Source organism: Dendropsophus ebraccatus, chromosome 2 (genome assembly GCF_027789765.1).
Source record: "Dendropsophus ebraccatus isolate aDenEbr1 chromosome 2, aDenEbr1.pat, whole genome shotgun sequence".
Taxonomy (NCBI): Eukaryota; Metazoa; Chordata; class Amphibia; order Anura; family Hylidae; genus Dendropsophus; species Dendropsophus ebraccatus.
This window is the reverse complement of record NC_091455.1, coordinates 178,838,614-178,856,876: the sequence shown is the minus strand read 5'-3', so window position 1 is coordinate 178,856,876 and position 18,263 is coordinate 178,838,614. Positions and strand designations below refer to the sequence as shown.

Sequence of the window (18,263 nt, the reverse complement as noted above, 5' to 3'; positions counted from 1 at the left end):
ACTAGCACTGTTGTAAAAGAAAAACATATTCTAAGGGTGCGTTCACACGTAACGGATCAGCTGCGGATCCTGCCCTGTACATTCAATGGCAGACAAACTCGCAGCGGGATGGGAGTATGTCCACAGTCCGCCCCGTTAACTACCCGGCCGCCGGAGCATATACTTCACTGGGTCCCCGCTCTGGCTTGCTTCAGGGGTTCCCGGCACATCCCGCTTGGCCAATCAGTGCGCTGCCCCGCCGCAGCACACTGATTGGCTGAGTGGGACGTGAAGACGTCGGGAGCCCCGAAGCAAGCTGGAGTGGGGACCGGTAATGTATACGCTCCAGCGGCCGGGGGGTTAGATACTTTCAGTGGGAAGTGCATCCCTCTGCGAGTTTGTCTGCCATTGAATGTACAGGGCAGGATCCACAGCGTATCTCGCTGTGGATCCGTTACGTGTGAACGCACCCTTAAAGCATATTCCTTCCGTGCTGCAGGTGTAATTGTATCTTTTTTTTGTGGATTTTTTTCACACTCTTCAATACAAATTCTTGAAACTCAGCCAGAGAACTTCATGACTTGAAATGATAAGACAGGCCACTGCACAGGAAACCTTTCTGTTGCCCATAGCATCCAGGGCTCAGCTTTAACTTTACATTTTACTCTTTAAGGCTATGTTCACACAACGTATCTTTCCGTAAAAGTATGGCTGTTGTTGAAATCGGCAACAATGGCCGTACTTTTTGCGAAAAAAGACACGTTGCCTATTCTTCTATGGGATCCCGACCGGAGCGTATACACATAGTATACGCTGTGGTCGGGATCTTTTGGGGCGCCGTAAACAGCTGAAAACTGTGGGGAGTCCTGATGTGGGCGTGCGCAGATGCGCCGGCATCAGATCTCTGCGACACCAAAGATCATCCGCCCGGTACTGCAGTGCCGGCCAGGATGATCTTTTCAGAGACCGGCCGTTCCGTGTCCTGGCCGGGCCAGTCTCATACACTATGTGAACATAGCCTAAAAATAAGAGCTGAGCTGTGATTGGTTGCTATGGACAATAAAGACCAAGGGTGGGTGAACCTTTGGCCTTTCGGCTTGATGGGAATTGTAGTTTTGCTGGTGTCCCATCGCTGTTCTACAGAGTACAATAAATAAGATAAAAAGCATGAAAAAACGATGTGTGAATGAGGCCTTACAGCTCCTATAAAGGTTATGTTTTGCATTGATATTTTGCAAGCCCCCTTAGCATTTGAGGAAAAATAGCCGAAAAACCTTGAGAGGGTAAAACAACTCAAGGCAAGTTCTTATATGTATTGGTGATTTGTTATTGGATATAGGAATGCACTTTCAACTTTACAAATCCTTTATGGCAGTAAATAATAAGAAGCCCAACGCATCTTCCGACCACATTCCCTCTTGGTGCTTTGGTTTTGCCGCTGTAATTCTCACAGTGAACAGATGTTACATTATAGAGAATGACCCTTTATAATCTTGTGTTTATTCTGCTTTTTTATGGCTTGTATACTCAGATGGAAACACAGATGTGAACAGAGGCTTAGCCTACGCTGGCTATGACAGCTGAGAGGTACTATTATCACCTAGGAGGAAGCTTACATAGAAATCACTGCCATCTATCAGTTACTAGGCCCCATCCATATAAACTACTATAACAAAGTGTAGCCCATAGCAACCAGTCTCCAGCTTTCAGTTTAGCTATACTGAAATGAAAATCCATTTGATTGGTCGTTGTGGCTAGCAGTGATTGGCTGAGCAGGTGAGGCGGGGACCAGAAAGTAGCGATCAGCATGGTCCCAAGGTCCATCTATTACAGTAGCAGGATTTGTGAAAGTAGTATGGCTTCTTTTATTGCATTTTATTTTACAGAGGTTTGGTTTGGTTTTTCCAGTATTTTTTAAATTCTATAATATACTATATCAACAAAGAAAAGTGATCAGCCAACATTCTGTGCAATAGGGGCCTAAATGTGTCACATTTTTTCCCAGCATTCTCTATGAGAAATCCTTAAATGACATGATCAAAGAATCCCATGACTTATTAACCCCTTCACGTCAGCCATCTGTATATATACGTTCCTACTGCAGTGCAGTAGGAACGTGTATATACGTTCCTGTTGTGAAGGGGTTTTAATGTGTTTGGGGCTGCTTTAATGTGATCAGCCCCACAAACAGGATCCAGACATAATGACACACTGCCACGATTACACAGCTGACAGTCATTAACTCCTTAAACGTTGCGATCTGTGGTGATCGCACCATTTAAGAAAGTCAGTAACCGCATCACTTTTTTTCTGACAGGTGGGGGTATGATACTATAATCCGTCCTGTTTGATTGGCGATCTTCTCATAGAGTATGCCCTCAGGCAGAGCACAGATAACACTGATCAATGCTTTTGCAATAGCAATATAAACTATATAACCATAAAAGCATTATGGCTTGTAGAAGGCGAGGAGGAAAATTGCTTTCATTTGACCTAGATATCTGTGTATGGCTATGTTCACAGGTTTTTTTTTAGCTCTTTAAAACGGCTGTTATTTTGGGGCTAAAATAACGGACGTTATTTAGCATCCTGGCCTCCCCTTGCAATGAATGGTGTTTGTACATTATTTTAGTTTGGGGTTACTAATTGCCCTTTGGGTTTGGCTTAATTGAAAAGTCCATTGAATTTAATAGTAAAGACAGAAAAAGAACGGCGGAAAAAGGAAAACTGTGTGAACTACTAATAAAAAACATCCGCTGTTAGCAAATGACGTCCGAAAATAATGATCATGTTCATTATTTTGACGTCCGCCGCAAAAATGTCCGTTATTCAATACACTGTGTGCATTGGACGTCCGTCTTCCCATTGACTTCAATGCATTGCCATTTCAGTCAGTTAAATCGCAGCAAAAACGGATGTTATTTTAAATATAAAAATCGGCCGCTTTTTCTCTATTTTTGACGTTGTGTGAACATAGCCTTACAATGACCTTTGGTCATGAAGGGGTTAAGGGATAAGACTGTGTTCTGCATTAGACATTGGCTGAATGAAATGAGATAGACACCAGAAAGTGCTGAGCAGTGAAGGATCAGCAGCGGTGGGGGATCAAGGCAGGTGAGTACTTTATTATTTTAGCCCTGTGGGAGCACATTTGCATATACACACTAGAACAACCCCTTTAACGTATCTAATATACAAATTTAGGCCAATTTCACATAAGTCCAGGACCCAGAAAAGCACCATTATTATGCCCATATGTAAAAGGGGGCTTAGAGAATGCACTCTACAAATCATTGTTTTTACAATCTAATGCGCTTGTGTTTGACAGCCATTAGTCTATATTTACCAGGTACAACTCGCTCCACATGAAAGCATAGTTCTGGTGTACACAGAATAACACTACATACATTGTAATTGATATGACACATACATACATGATAAATTGTTACCAGCATGCTTCTATTATATCTACATTATACTGCAGTTTGAGAACGAGGAAAGCTTTCGATAATGATACACTCTGGATAGTGTATAATGAAAGGCATATGAGGCCAAGCAGGCATTTCTGTGTAGATTTTTCTATTCTTGTGTTTGTGCTGATTGGCTCTCGCTGTCTAACCATATGGAACATTGCAGTTCATCTAAGTTAAGGTTGATCTGATGCCGCCTATTATTTCAACGTTTTTGCTTTCTAGGACGCAGATGATTTTCAGATGTGCACGGTTTAATGGCCCTAAGAATAGCATCAGAGCACGTGTATTGTATATACTGAGGTCGCTTCCCAAAACTTTAGTTAGAAGCGAGCCATATTAGTTCCAAATGCAGCAGATCCCTCTGGCTTCACTAGGTGGAGTCAGTCCGTTATGGATGTAATAGAACACAGCGTAGCTCTGATTGATAGTTCCTGGTTACTGCCCTGTGAATTCCCCTGGGTTTTCCTGTACTGACATCAAGCAATACATCAATATGGTGTCATCGCTTCACCTGCCCTAGAATGTACCTGAAGCTTTTAATGCCAATTGGTGTGTACATAAAAGGGAGATTATTTACAGCAAAAGCACAGGGAAAATAAACACAAGGAAAATGGTTTTCTAGGGAAATTGTTCAATTTTTTTTTTTGGGGTGGTGATGTAACAGTTTACAGAATGCAGATTAGTGCGCGGCGAATTCAGCAAATAAACACTCAATATCATAAAACAATGTTATCAATGACAAGTGTGCAAATAGCAAAAAAACATACAAAAATGTATAAAATCAATATATTCCAGTGGCTTCCCAGGGTACTCTACCAATAACTTGGGAGTTTCCGTTTCCTAGCAGCCGCAGGAAAAAGATTTGATACAGTATATTAATCTTGATCAACAGTATAATAATAATAATAATAATAATAATGACATTTTCACACAACGTATGTTTTGTATAAATCAATTTGCAACAACCACCGTGATTTATACAAAATATACAAGCAATGGAGGCAGGCCGGGCCGCCCCCAGTGGGAGAAATCCCCTGCCCCTCTATGCTCCATTAATCCTAACAGAGGGGTGGGGGATTCCTCCCACTGGGGGCTGGCCAGGCCGCCTCCAGTGCTTCAGCCCCAGCCTTGGATAGAACAGCGCCGTACATGGGAACCGGCCGCGATTCAAAAGATGGACTGTGGCACTGGCTTCCCCGCGCTGGCGCCGATCTATCCGTGGGTCATGTATCTGATGGTACATTCGCTTTAAGGCTATGTTCACACACTACATAAACAACGTCTGTTCTGCCGTAAATGGATGTGTTTAACCCGACTTAGGGCTGGAATTAATGATCATGATGATTAATTATGTCCGTAGGTAGCGCCAAACAATGGCTGTTCATGGCAGAAAGGCCATTGTTTGTACACCTGTGAACATAGCCTAATGGTGAAAAGGCCACAGTGGTCTTTTAATAAACAATTAAAGGGAATGTATTGCCTAGATTTTTTTTTGTACTGATCAGTGCCAGATACTGAGACATGTTTGTTTTTTCTAAACAATTTTTGTACAGTATTACGTGGGCAGATATCTTGTCTGAGTTGTTTTGTAACAGTAATTAGACATAAGCTTTTCAGCAAGCCCAATAGATATAATAGACTAGCAAACACCCCACTCACTAAAATGAGAATGTTTTCAATGCATGTTCTGTGACCTGTCCAGAGCTCCTTCTACAGGGAGGGGGAGGCCGAACTGTAAGCTTCAGCTATTGTGCCTTATCTATAGATTGGTGCCACTTCTCACAGTATTCCTGTCTGTGGTGAAAAGGAGGAGACTGCTGAGAAGGGATCGGTACAGAACAGAAAGTATCAGCTTAGTTTAAGGCCTAGTGATCAGAACTGCAAAATTTCAGAATTATTTTGTAATATTGATGAGAATGATAAAAAAAACTGAAATTTTTTACATGGTAGCTAGAGAACAATTGCTAAAACAAACTAAGATCACCATTACATATTAAGAAGGAGTCCATTTCAATATGCCATTTCCTGTATACAAAAAGTTGATCACACTGTTGTACAGTTGATTAAAAAAAATTATATATATATATATTTTATCTTTTTTTTTTTAATCAATTGTACAACAGTGTGATCACCAATGCTTTTTGTATTGCCAGCCGTGGCACAACTCTCAACAAGTCTTTGTCAAGCAATAAATCAGTGTGTAACAAGAGAATATACATATATACATGCTTAGTGATATCATAGTGCCATCTTACATAGTGAAAATAAATACATTAATAAAAAAAAAATATATATATATTTTTAATTTATGTATTTATTTTCACTATGTAAGATGGCACTATGATATCACTAAGCATGTATATATGTATATTCTCTTGTTACACACTGATTTATTGCTTGACAAAGACTTGCTGAGAGTTGTGCCACGGCTGGCAATTCCTTATGTTACGGACATCTGGGATGGAATCTGATGCTACGTTCACAGGACTGAAGTGTTAGTGGTGACTGCTGAATTCCTTTACATTGTCCTGGGTCATCTATTGACTGTTTGCTATTATGAGGATTACAAAGTGACAGAGGTCCATTGTACTATGTTCATCACTGTGCTGTTGGTCTGTTTACTGTGTTTCTAGAATTGTGCTATTATTGTTTAAAAAAGCAGAAGTTTCCACTAGACCTTAAAATGTGCTTGTCATATCCACATTTACCTAGTGATAATATATCAAGGATATATATGAGGATATATCAAAACACAGGCTAGTAAAATTGTACAAAGGCATCTGAAACATCCTCTCATCAGGCTTCTCTCTTCCTTCCTTCCCTTCCTCCTCATCACATCATGCTGGCCAAAAAAGTCTATGGAGAGGGGAGGAGGAGTGAGCTGCAATATGAGACTGAGGCAAAAAGTGTGTGTGAGAGACCTGACTGAAATCTCTATAAAGTGTTATATGTAACCACATTGCTTAAAGGACACCTGTCACCCCCAGTGCCAGGGTGACAGGCTCCCGACCCCCTGTTAGATCCCTTTATACTTACGTGATCCCGCCGGGTCCCGCTTCCTGATGCGGTCGGGTCCCGGAGATATCAGCGCCCAAAGCCCGGCGTGCGCGCTGACAGCAGAGTCAGATGCCCATAGAGAATGAATGGGGAGTCCGATGCTCCGTCATTCTCTATGGGCATCGGACTCATCTCTCAGCGCGCGCGCCGGGCTTCGGGCGCTGATATCTCCGGGACCCGACCGCATCAGGAAGCGGGACCCGGCGGGATCACGTAAGTATAGGAGGATCTAACAGGGGGTCGGAAGCCTGTCACCCCGGCACGGGGGGGGTGACAGGTCCTCTTTAAATCAGAGCTTCTTATACTGTGCGGCACAACAGTCTGATGAGGCACAGGGCTCCTGCAGCATACAGCAGGAACTCCAAAGCAGAGACTACACTGATAATGGCAGCCCTGCATTAACAGTGTAGGCTTTGTACTTATAAGTGAAAGCGCTACAATAACATGGCCACTTTCTTCTAGAGACAGCACCGCTCTTGTCTCCAGCTTGGGCGGGGCTTTGCTGCTCAGTTCCATTGAAGTGAATGGAGCTTAATAGCAAACCGCACCTGAACTGGAGACAAGAGCGGTCTCTGGAAGAAAGTGGCCATGTTTTTGTAGCACTGGAAAACCCCTTTAAGGACCTGTAATGATATCATGATCATGGTCACATGGCCATGATCTCCCAGGTCCTTACACCCCTTCAGGACCAGGCTTATCTGGCATCCTGTCTATATTCCTCAAGTCATTATAATTATGAATGTTGGTTTACTTCAGGTAGAGTAGTATTTATTTCTACACTGTGTGCTGATTTGGCTGCTCTGGCATGTAATGTTCACTGTATGGCAGTGTCTGGCACTGCGTAGTAGTTTTTTGGTTTGTGAGGCCCCAGCATCAATATGAATCGACGGTCCGAGAACAGAAAGTTTGATAAGCCAATGCTTATACTATAGTTGAAACTGCTCATTAATGCTCTATAATGCCCTCCATGCTGCTTTGTCTTAGAAGGCTCTAACTTGCTGTAATGTTCCCATAAAGCAGGGGATGATGAGAATGAGGGTAATTTTCTTTCCTCATTCCCCAAGCAACGTTGTCACTTTCTGGTACTCTGCAGTGATGGTTAGCCAGAGCCCTGCCCTAATACTCATAAGGCAGCAGGCTGCTGGGGCAGATCAGTGCTTGGCAACACGGACTTTCAACTCCCTCCAAAGGTTTTCTATAGGGTTGAGATCTGGAGACTGGCTAGGCCAATCCAGGACCTTGAAATGCTTCTTACGAAGCCACTCCTTCGTTGCCCTGGCGGTGTGCTTTGGATCATTGTCATATTGAAAGACCCATCCACATTTCATCTTCAATGCCCTTGCTGATGGAAGGAGGTTTGCACTCAAAATCTCATGATACATGGCCCCATTCATTCTTTCATTTCTGGATCAGTCGTCCTGGCCCCTTTGCAGAGAAACAGCCCCAAAGCATGATGTTTCCACCCCCATGCTTTACAGTAGGTATGGTGTTTGATGGATGCAACTCAGTATTCTTTTTCCTCCAAACACTACAAGTTGTGTTTCTACCAAACAGTTCCACTTTGGTTTCATCAGACCATAGGACATTCTCCCAATACTCTTCTGGATCATCTAAATGCTCTCTAGCAAACTTCAGACGGGTCCGGACATGTACTGGCTTAAGCAGTGGGACACGTCTGGCTTTGCAGGATCTGAGTCCCTGGGGCGTAGTGTGTTACTGATGGTAGGCTTTGTTACATTGGTCCCAGCTCTCTGCAGTTCATTCACTAGGTCCCCCCGTGTGGTTCTGGGATTTTTGCTCACCGTTCTTGTGATCATTTTGACCCCCACGGGGTGAGATTTTGCGTGGAGCCCCAGATCGAGGGAGATTATCAGTGGTATTGTATGTCTTCCATTTTCTAATTATTGCTCCCACAGTTGATTTCTTCACTCCAAGCTGGTTGCCTATTGCAGATTCAGTCTTCCCAGCTTGGTGCAGGGCTACAATTTTGTTTCTGGTGTCCTTTGACAGCTCTTTGGTCTTCACCATAGTGGAGTTTGGAGTCTGACTGTTTGGGGGTGTGCACAGGTGTCTTTTTATACTGATAAGTTTAAACAGGTGCCATTACTACAGGTAATGAGTGGAGGAAAGAGGAGACTCTTAAAGAAGAAGTTACAGGTCTGTGAGAGCCAGAAATCTTGATTGTTTGTAGGTGACCAAATACTTATTTTCCACCATAATTTGCAAATAAATTCTTACAAAATCAGACTATGTGATTTTCGGGATTTGTTTTCTCATTTTGTCTCTCATAGTTGAGGTCTACCTATGATTTAAATTACAGACGCCTCTCATCTTTTTAAGTGGGAGAACTTGCACTATTGGTGACTGACTAAATACTTTTTTTCCCCACTGAATATATATATATATATATATATATATATATATATATATATATATTTTTTTTTTTAAACATGCATTTAAATTGCAGAAAGAGAGCCCTTGTATGGGTCTTTCCTCCTAATGATGGATGTTTGCTCATCTTGTGGTTTGGCTTGAGAGAAGACAGATTGGGTAGCCCATTTGTCTGCTTAGCTTTCCACCTTTGCTGTGTGTGGTCCTAGAAGACACCGGTGATTACATTTCTCTCCGACTATTCTGTCTCTGCAGCAGGGGCGTAGCTAGGGGTTCAGCCTAGGGGGGGCGAGGGAGTCTCAGTGGGCCCCCAACCAATTATGTTATCTATAGGGAACCTCTGTAGATGACAATGCTTTCCGAATAATAAAGGGTATTTTCTACTTCATTATTCATAGTGAACAGGGACTGAGAACAGTGGAAAAAACTTTCTACATTTCACATATATAACCATGTAAAAATTACAGGGGTTATCCAGCATTGAAAAACATAGCTGCCTTTTTCCAGAAACAGCGCTACTCTCCTCTAAAGCTTGGATGTGGCAGTGCAGCTCAGTTCCACTAAAAGAGAATGGAACCAAGTTGTTATACCACAAACAACACAGAGGAAGCTATGGTGCTGTTTCTGTCTTCTAATTAGCCATCCATCCATTCTTCTATCTCTTTATCTCATATCTATCTGTCTTATATCTATTGGGCAGCATGAGGACTGCACCATAGCTGATGGTCAGTGACACCTGAAGGGTATACCCGCAGTACCAATAGAGTAAATGTATAGTACAAATGCTGGGTAATAACAATAAATAGTCCCATGCAGTCTAAGGCACCCATACTAAATAACCGATATACAAAAAAGCCAGACTACTGCAACATATCTAAATGGAATAATGACTTTACTAATTCATAAAAACAATACATGACAATACATTAAATATATAGGAGAAATCAGCCATGATAGTAATGGTGTACAGGGTATATGAGAGCAGCCAATTTATGCCTCCATGTAGTATTAAGACCCAATTTTAGCCCTCATATAGTTTGCAGGGTTCCTCTATGCTCTCATATAGTAAAAAGGCCACTATCTATACCCTAATTTAGTAGATTATCCTCCCTTGTTCCTCCATAGATAGACCCTCCCTGTGCACCCCCATATAGTAATTAGGCCCCTCTGTACCTTCATATTGAAGTTCAGCTTCTCTGTGCACCCATATAGCAGTTAGGCCTTCTGTGCCCCAATACAGTTATTGTTTCCCTCTGTTTCTTTGTAGTAGTAGTTAGAGCCCTCTCTGCCCTCATATAGAAATTATACTCCCCTCTGTGCATCTATCTAGTATTTAGACCTCTCTGTACAAGCAATCCCCCCCACTCCCCCCCAAAAAGGTAGTATCCTTCATGTAGGCATCCCCTCCAGCACCATCTCATGTAGTTAATCCCCCTGGTATGTATTCTCCATGCAGCCACCCCCTTCCACAGCAGTAATCTCCCTGGTAATACTCCTGGTTGTTAGACACCCCCATCACTGTGAGTAGACTACACCTCCAGATTAGTTACCCCCTTTTCAGTTAGCCAGCACATTCCATCCCCCATCCCCCATAGATGACATCCTTCCCAGGAGTTAGCCCCACCCACCCCGATAGGTCTCCTCCTTTATAACTAAGGGGAAAAAAGCCATACTTACCTGCTGTGCGGTTGCAGTACTTTAGTCTTCTGATGTCAATTCCCCCCTGCTCTGTGAGCACACGAGTGACATCACCCATATCCCTCAGCTCTAAGGGAGGGAACAGCCTCTTGTGGTCACAACATTCATTGGCAGGGTGGAGAGCCAATGCTCTCCTCACCTTGTCAATCACCCTGCTGCATTCAACTGTATGTTCTCCTATCATACAAGCGCATACAGCTAAATGGTCAGAAACAACATTCGGTAGCCATTTGGGCCCCCCAGGAACACTGGTTGCTGGCCAGGGCTATCTACAGCCAATAGACATTTGTTAAGTCTGTCTGCAAAAGCAATAGCTTCAGTGGGCCCCCTGCCTGTGTGGGCCCGGGAGCGTCCGCCCCCTCTGCCCCCACCAAATTACGCTACTGCTCTGCAGACAAGCTGGATGTTTACACCTGCTGGATGCTCAATGCAGAGTTTTAATGGAGAGTTGTTTGCTCACCTAAACACACACTTCTTTTCATTTCCATGTTTCTGTGTCTTTCAGCTGTTAACATCTTTTGACCTGGTTTCACATTCTTATTAGCTGATGTTGATGTAAAAGCTGAAGTACCTGCTGCCAACTGAAAGAAAAAAAATAAAGAAAAAAACTCCAATGGTTAATATGGTAAATCGGTGCCTGTAGACAAGTCCTGACCACGGACTTAATTAAATATTCCAAAGTATATTCCACAGCACAAATGTATTCCATCAATTTATTCCATCAAGTGTAAAAATATAACATCGTGCAGCACAGCAAAAGAAACAAGTTTGTGCGAATTTCGACGGTCTCAAAACCGTCTTTATCAAGCAGGTTTGATAAATATATATAAACATTAGAGATAAGCGAACTGGGTTCGGGTTCGAGTCGATCCGAACCCGAACGTTCGGTATTTGATTAGCTGGGGCTGCTGAACTTGGATAAAGCTCTAAGGTTGTCTGGAAAACATGGATACAGCAAATGACTATATCCATGTTTTCCACATAGCCTTAGGGCTTTATCCAACTTCAGCAGCCACCGCTAATCAAATGCCGAAAGTTCGGGTTCGTATCGACTCGAGCATGCTCGAGATTCGCTCATCTCTAATAAATATATAATATAAATATATATATATAGTTTTTTGGTTTTTTGATACTTTTATATCGATGGCCTACCTTTAGGATAGGAAATTAGTATTAAAACCATGGTGGTCTAACCACCAAAATCCCCACTGTCCGGCACATTAAATTGAGTGTTGCGGTTTCTTCACTTTTCACCAGACACAGCTCCATAGGCTCAGCTGTGCAGTTGTATGTGATAGTGCCATAACATGTTTGCAGTCACTTGTGTTAAGCAGGTATTTTATCCCTATAGTATATAGTCTGTATATAGTGGTACTATTTTGCATTGTAATATTGTTCATCAGTTTTAGTTTTTGACCATAGCTTCACATTAAGAGGACGTGAATCCATCTTTTCCCATTGTTAGTACCAGAAATAAATCAATGAAAGGGGGTAAGACGTATGAGTTTTCCTTTCCCCATTTGGAATTATTCTTTTATGATTTATCAATATTCATTAAGGGAAAATGACTCAACATGAAATGAAGATATTCCCATTGGTGTCAGTAAATGACTAATAACCACTATAGAGTGTGGTTGTCAACAAAAAGCCCCAGTCTATAAAGTAATTGTCAACACAATGAAATCATTTTAGAACAATTTGGACAGATGCCGGATGTGTGGATACTATTTAGTCATTTGAGGTATTTGTTAAACAAAAAAAAAAAAAAGTGCATCAAATGGAATGTGAGCGAGCATGTGTTCTATCGCTGCGAGAACTCATCTTCCATAGGGTCTAGATGACTCACATATGACTACATTGCAATAAGGTTTAAATAAGGAATTATCATTTCTGCAGATAAGTTTGTGAGCTTCGTCGGTTTAAGTGCAGTAATTTAACATACTTCTAGGACATACTGCAAACCCCAAAATTGTGGATAAAATATTTAGCCATTACAGGAACTGTCTAGTTTAGAAAGTCTAGCCTTAAAGAGGTTGTCCAGGGAAAATTAACTTGTCCGCTATACACAGGATAGGGGACAAATAAGAGATCATGGTGGGTCCGACCTCCATACCCCCTGCCGATCACCGCATTGGGCCTCGGCTTCTATTCATTCCTAGGGAGCCGCTGGAAAGAGTAAGCACTTTCCACTTGGCTCTTTCCAGCAACTCTATAGGAATAAATAGAACTGCCGGAAAGAGCAGAGTAAGCCCGTTCTACTACGCAGCTCTTTCCGGTGACTCCATAAGAATGAATAGAACTGCCGGAAAAAGCTGAGTAAGCACTTTCCACTTACTCGGCTCTTTCCGGCGACTTCATAGGAATGAATAGGGCTGCCAGAAAGAGGCGAGTAAGCACTTTCTGGTTTACTTGGCTCTTTCCAGCAGCTCCACAGAAATGAATAGAGCAACAGGTCATGTGCCATACCCACGGCTCTATTCATAACAAAGCAGCCAGGGGCCCGATATGGAGAACGTTGTGGATAGGGAAAGTTAATTTTCCCCAGAAAACCTCTTTGAATACTCTATAAAGCTATGTACCATCAATGTCTTTTTAGGTGAAATAAAGGCCGTTATTTTATATTGACGGCCGTCAGTAATGATCACTATCATTATTATTAACGGCCATCATTATAAAAAAAAACCCTGCAGGTTTTTAACCTAAAAAAGACGTGTGAACATAGCTTCAAGATGAAACAGAGGAGCTGTAACTGCACATGTTTACTGGAAAACGTTCAAAGCTCTTACTTAGAGTTAAAATATAGGAAGACCTTTGTTCATAAATCTAATTTCTTTGAAAACAGCTACAAAAAAACATCTCATTGTCACCTTTACAACATACTCACCATTTTGAAACAATTTACCTTATGGAGCGCCTGTCATCTTCCTTCCAGCCTTTTATGTCCTGCACATGTATATGGCTCTTATCCTCCAATTCACATACATTATACTTAACTTTATGGTGTTTTTAAATTTGGAATTTGCAAAGTTGCAAAGACAGACTGGCTGCTCTGGCGACATTGTCTAATAATTATAGCATTGAACATGGGGTTGTCAGGTACTTTATCTCTAGCACCAGTCTCTGATTAGTTAGAGTAAGTATTAGTAAGTATACATTACTGTCATGGATCATTAAGAAATTATTCCGGACAATCCCTTTAACAATTGTTGTCTTGCAGAGCTAGGGTCCCGGGTTCATATCCAACCATGGCAACATAGGCATGGAGTTTTTATCTTCTTCCAGTGTGTGTGTCACAGTCCATAAACATACTGAGGTTAGATTGTGAGCCCCAACAAGGACTGATATGGTAATCCCTGTACAATGCTGTTGAATAGGTTATAGCTATAGAAATAAGTAAAGGTTAGAGAACAGGTGACATACTGTCAAAACATGGTCTAATCATGGTATCTGGGTCTGGATTTGTTTGGGATCTGTTGGATCACCGTAGAGTAAATAGACTCTTAGGTACCATCTCTGCAGGGGAAGAGTGATGCCGCTGTAGCGGCCATCACCAACCGCTTACCAATACAGCGGCGTCACTTACACGCTTCCCCTGCAGAGATGGTACCTAAGAGTTTATTAACTCTATGGTGATCCGACAGATGTATATTTATCCCAAACAAATCCAGGCCCAGATACCATGACTAATAACCGGAAAGGTTAAAAAACACATCGGTTGTTTTGCAATAAAATATGAAAGAATTTTAAAGAGCTGAAGGGATCTGGCTTTATCTTCTGTATGGATACCCCGGAATCCAGGGAACTTTACCTTCGTGCTGAAAACACATGATAATGTATGAAGAAGCATGAATATATTGGCCGGGGGTTGACCACGCATCTTTCTCTTTAATACAGGATCTAATGAGATTTACGGTATCTATACACCTTCAATAGCTGTCAGCTAAACATTCAGCTGACTTCTATCTCTTCTAAATCCCTCAAACACATGAATATATGACAGAGCTGAGCATTCATGTGTTCACTTTTTACTTTTAAGTGTATTGGGACCTTTTAGACTTTATGCATACAACCATATTTGATGTGGACCCCAAATACCATATTGCTGCAATTTAATGGGACCAGTGTATCACTATATCGCCATACAAAATGTCATATGCTCAATATCATGTTGTGTATCAGACTAATATCCCATCCAAAAACAATTGATGCAATAGAGTGTAATACATATAACCTATCAGGTCACAATAGATCTATAAAAACTCTACACCACTGTAGAAATGTGGCCAGTTGGCAGGAATACGGAAAGTTCTAACTTTATAAAAGCAGTTTATTCCCAAGGAGAAGATATTGTCCAGCACTGTAGAGCATAGTAAAGTCTAGATACTATTAAAATAGGATTTATATATGTATAAATAGATATATATGTGTCCCCTGATGGCAGCACTTGGTCGTCTGGCTAAAAAAAATCTTTGCATTTTTCTGAGTAATAAAGCTAAGCAGCGTTTAGTTAGCCCCTTAGAGTATTGCCCTATTTGTGGAAACCACATTTCACCACTGTTACATTCATAACTTGATCTTACGTCATCCTGCTATCCTAATGCCATATATAGTAGAAAGAAGAGACTATCGGTCTGCCTTTCTATGTGTGGCTTATATGGCGTGTGTCATACTACAGTCAGGCTAAGAATCTGACCTCTACGCTCACAAGCTGAAAATGTGTTCTTCACTTATACCATATATCTAAATGACATTTCATAATAAATGATCCATGGAAATAACTAGAACACAGAGGTGATCCAATGAGTCGGATTAGAGAATAATGACCATATACTTCTTAATACATGGTCATATAGTTATAATTTCAGCCAATATAATAGCATATTTTTGGGGGATTGTGGCTACAGGTGGGATGGTTTATACAACACCATAGATGAGGAATGCCAGCATTTTACTATGCCTTCTTTGACCATCACAAGTTTATAATAGAACGGATATTTATTCATACTCATTCATTGACAATATGGCAGCAATAAACCAACCAGCCAATCAACAATAGAAACATAGAAGATTGTCGGCAGAAAAAGACCACTCGGTCCATCTAGTCTGCCCTTTTAGTATTACCTTTCTGATTATCTTAGGATAGATATAGGCGAATCCCTATGTTTAAATTCTGCTATTGTAGATTTATCTACCACATATGCTGGAAGTTTGTTCCAAGCATGTACTACTCTTTCAGTAAAGTAAAATTTTCTCACGTTGCTTCTGATCTTTCCCCCAGCTAACCTCTCACTGTGTCCTTTTGTTCTTGAGTTGAGGGTTTTTTTTTTAATCTTAAAAACACTTCACTTTTGAACCTTATTTAGTCCCGTAACATATTTAAAGGTTTCAATCATGTCTTCCCTTTTCTCATCTTTCCTCCAAACTATACAGATTCAAATACTTAGCCCTTTGAGGACCAAGCCCAAAATGACTCAGTGGACCGCGCCAATTTTCATTTTAGCGCTTTAGTTTTTTTCCTTCTCCCCTTCTAAGAGTTCTAGTGACATGATACCATTATTCTATAGGTCAGTTCGAACACAACCATATGTAGGCTTACACAGATTTTCTAATATATATGAATTTTTAATGAAATCCTTTTGTTTTTTGGAATTAATTATTAATAAAATGGCCCTATTGTAACTCTTATAACGGTTTTACTTTTTAACCTATGGAGCTGTATGGGGTGTCATTTTTTTCCACCATGATCTCTAGTTTTTACTAATACCATATTTGTGTAGATCGGACGTTTTGATCACTTTTTATAATTTTTTTTATATATAATGTAACAAAAAAAATCTGCATTTTTCCCCCCTCTTTTCATTTACCGCGTTTGCCGTACGGGATGGCGATTGTTATATTTTAATAGATCAGACAATTACGCATGCTATGGTATATTATATGTTTATTTATTTTTAAATGTTTTATTTATATTATGGGATAGGGGGGTGATTTTAACTTTTATTGGGGGAGGGGCTTTGGGGTATTGTAAAAAACATTTTTACGTTTTTTTTTACACACTTTAAGTCCCCTTGGAAGACTTTTACATGCAATCATTAGATTGCATACACTAATCACGGATATGCCATAGGCATAGCATTGATCAGTGTAATAGGCGTTCTGCTCATTGAGCCTGTCTGTGGCCGACTTAATGAGCAGAAAGTCGATTGGACCGCACGGAGAGAGGTAAGAGACCTATGGCGGTCCGACACAGCGATCGTGACCCCCGCAGTCACACTTCCCCTGTCACTTACACTTTAAGGCTATGTTCACACTACGTAAGTTTCCGGCCGTAGCGCGTTCCGTGAATAAGCGGCCGGAGACTTACGTAGTTTGCGTATAATGGAAAGTATACGAAGTACGGCTGCACAGTTCACACCACGTACGAACTTACGCCCGGATCGTACGCGGCGGCGTAAAAAATGAACCAGACCATTATTTGCGGACGAAAATGCCGTAACTTACGCCCGTAGCGTTACATGCAGTCCCGTACGTAGTGGTGATTTCTTCATTTTTGCAGCTTTTTGTGCCGATCCAAAAGGTTCTGTGGGGTGTCCGGGGCTAGGCGAAGATTTCCAAGTAAAAGACCGCTGTCAGATGGCTACGTAGGGCGCTCGGGAAGCGTAAGTAGACTTCGGGCGTAAGTTCGCGGTCCGTACGTAGCCGGCCGCAAGTAGCGTTAATCTCCGGCCGGAGTTTACCACGTATATGTCCGGCCGCGAAAATATGCGGCCGGACATATACGCAGTGTGAACATAGCCTAATGCCGCGGTGGCAGCGTTTAGGGGTTAATAACAGGCTGCTGCGCGATCGCTGCAGCCTGCTATTAACATTGAGGGCCCGGCTACTGATTACAGCTGGCCCCCACCTACTATGAAGTGCACCCCACTCCAGTGCGCGCATAATAACACAGGGCGTACCTGTATGCCCAGGGTCATCTGGGGACAGGCTTCCAAGGCGTACAGGTACAAGGCGTACAAGTAAATTACAAATCTATATAACTTTCTGAACCAGTTGATTTGAAAGAAAAAGATTTTGCTGGACAACCCCTTTAAGTCTTTCCTGATATATTTCATGTATGACGTCTGCTACCATTTTTGTTCTATTTTATCAGTATCTTTTTGTAGGTGAGGTCTCCAGAACTGGGCACAGTATTCCAGATGTGATGTCACTGGAGCTCTATACAGCGGGATCACAATCATAACATAATCTCCCCAGTGTCCTTGTTGGTACTGCAACATTACCGTTCCGCTACCATGATGCGTCAACAGAAATTCCATTACTTGGTAAAAAAGATAGAGAGACAGGGCTAAATATTCTATACAATATAATACAATCTTCTGCTAAAGTATATTGCAGGAGCGTGTGCACTTATGCAATTTTATACAGTTGCAATATAAGATGCAATATAAGTTTCCTAAAAGCCAGCTTCTGCAATTGCCCAGGTTAAGAGGGAAGCAGTCACAACCAAAGGCCACATAAGGGGATGTTGGTTTTATAAAGGGCACATGGTAGGAGGGGGCCCCTTATGTTAGTTTTAGCCTATAATCTTGTATTTAATGTGTTGAATTTTAGGTTTTCCCTCAGCCCAATGACATTCCTTTAAAGGTCATGTGCCAATGCCCAAGC

General features: G+C 41.6%; 1 long non-coding RNA gene across 1 annotated transcript in view; it reads left to right on the top strand.

Annotated features, from left to right (window-relative positions):
• The first annotated feature begins 1,665 nt into the window (after positions 1-1,665).
• Positions 1,666-18,263, top strand: part of LOC138784790 (uncharacterized) — a 42,850-nt gene continuing 26,252 nt past the window's right edge. Inside the window, exon 1 of the long non-coding RNA XR_011361941.1 lies at positions 1,666-1,755. This is a non-coding gene — a long non-coding RNA (uncharacterized lncRNA). The remainder of the gene's footprint in view (positions 1,756-18,263) is intronic.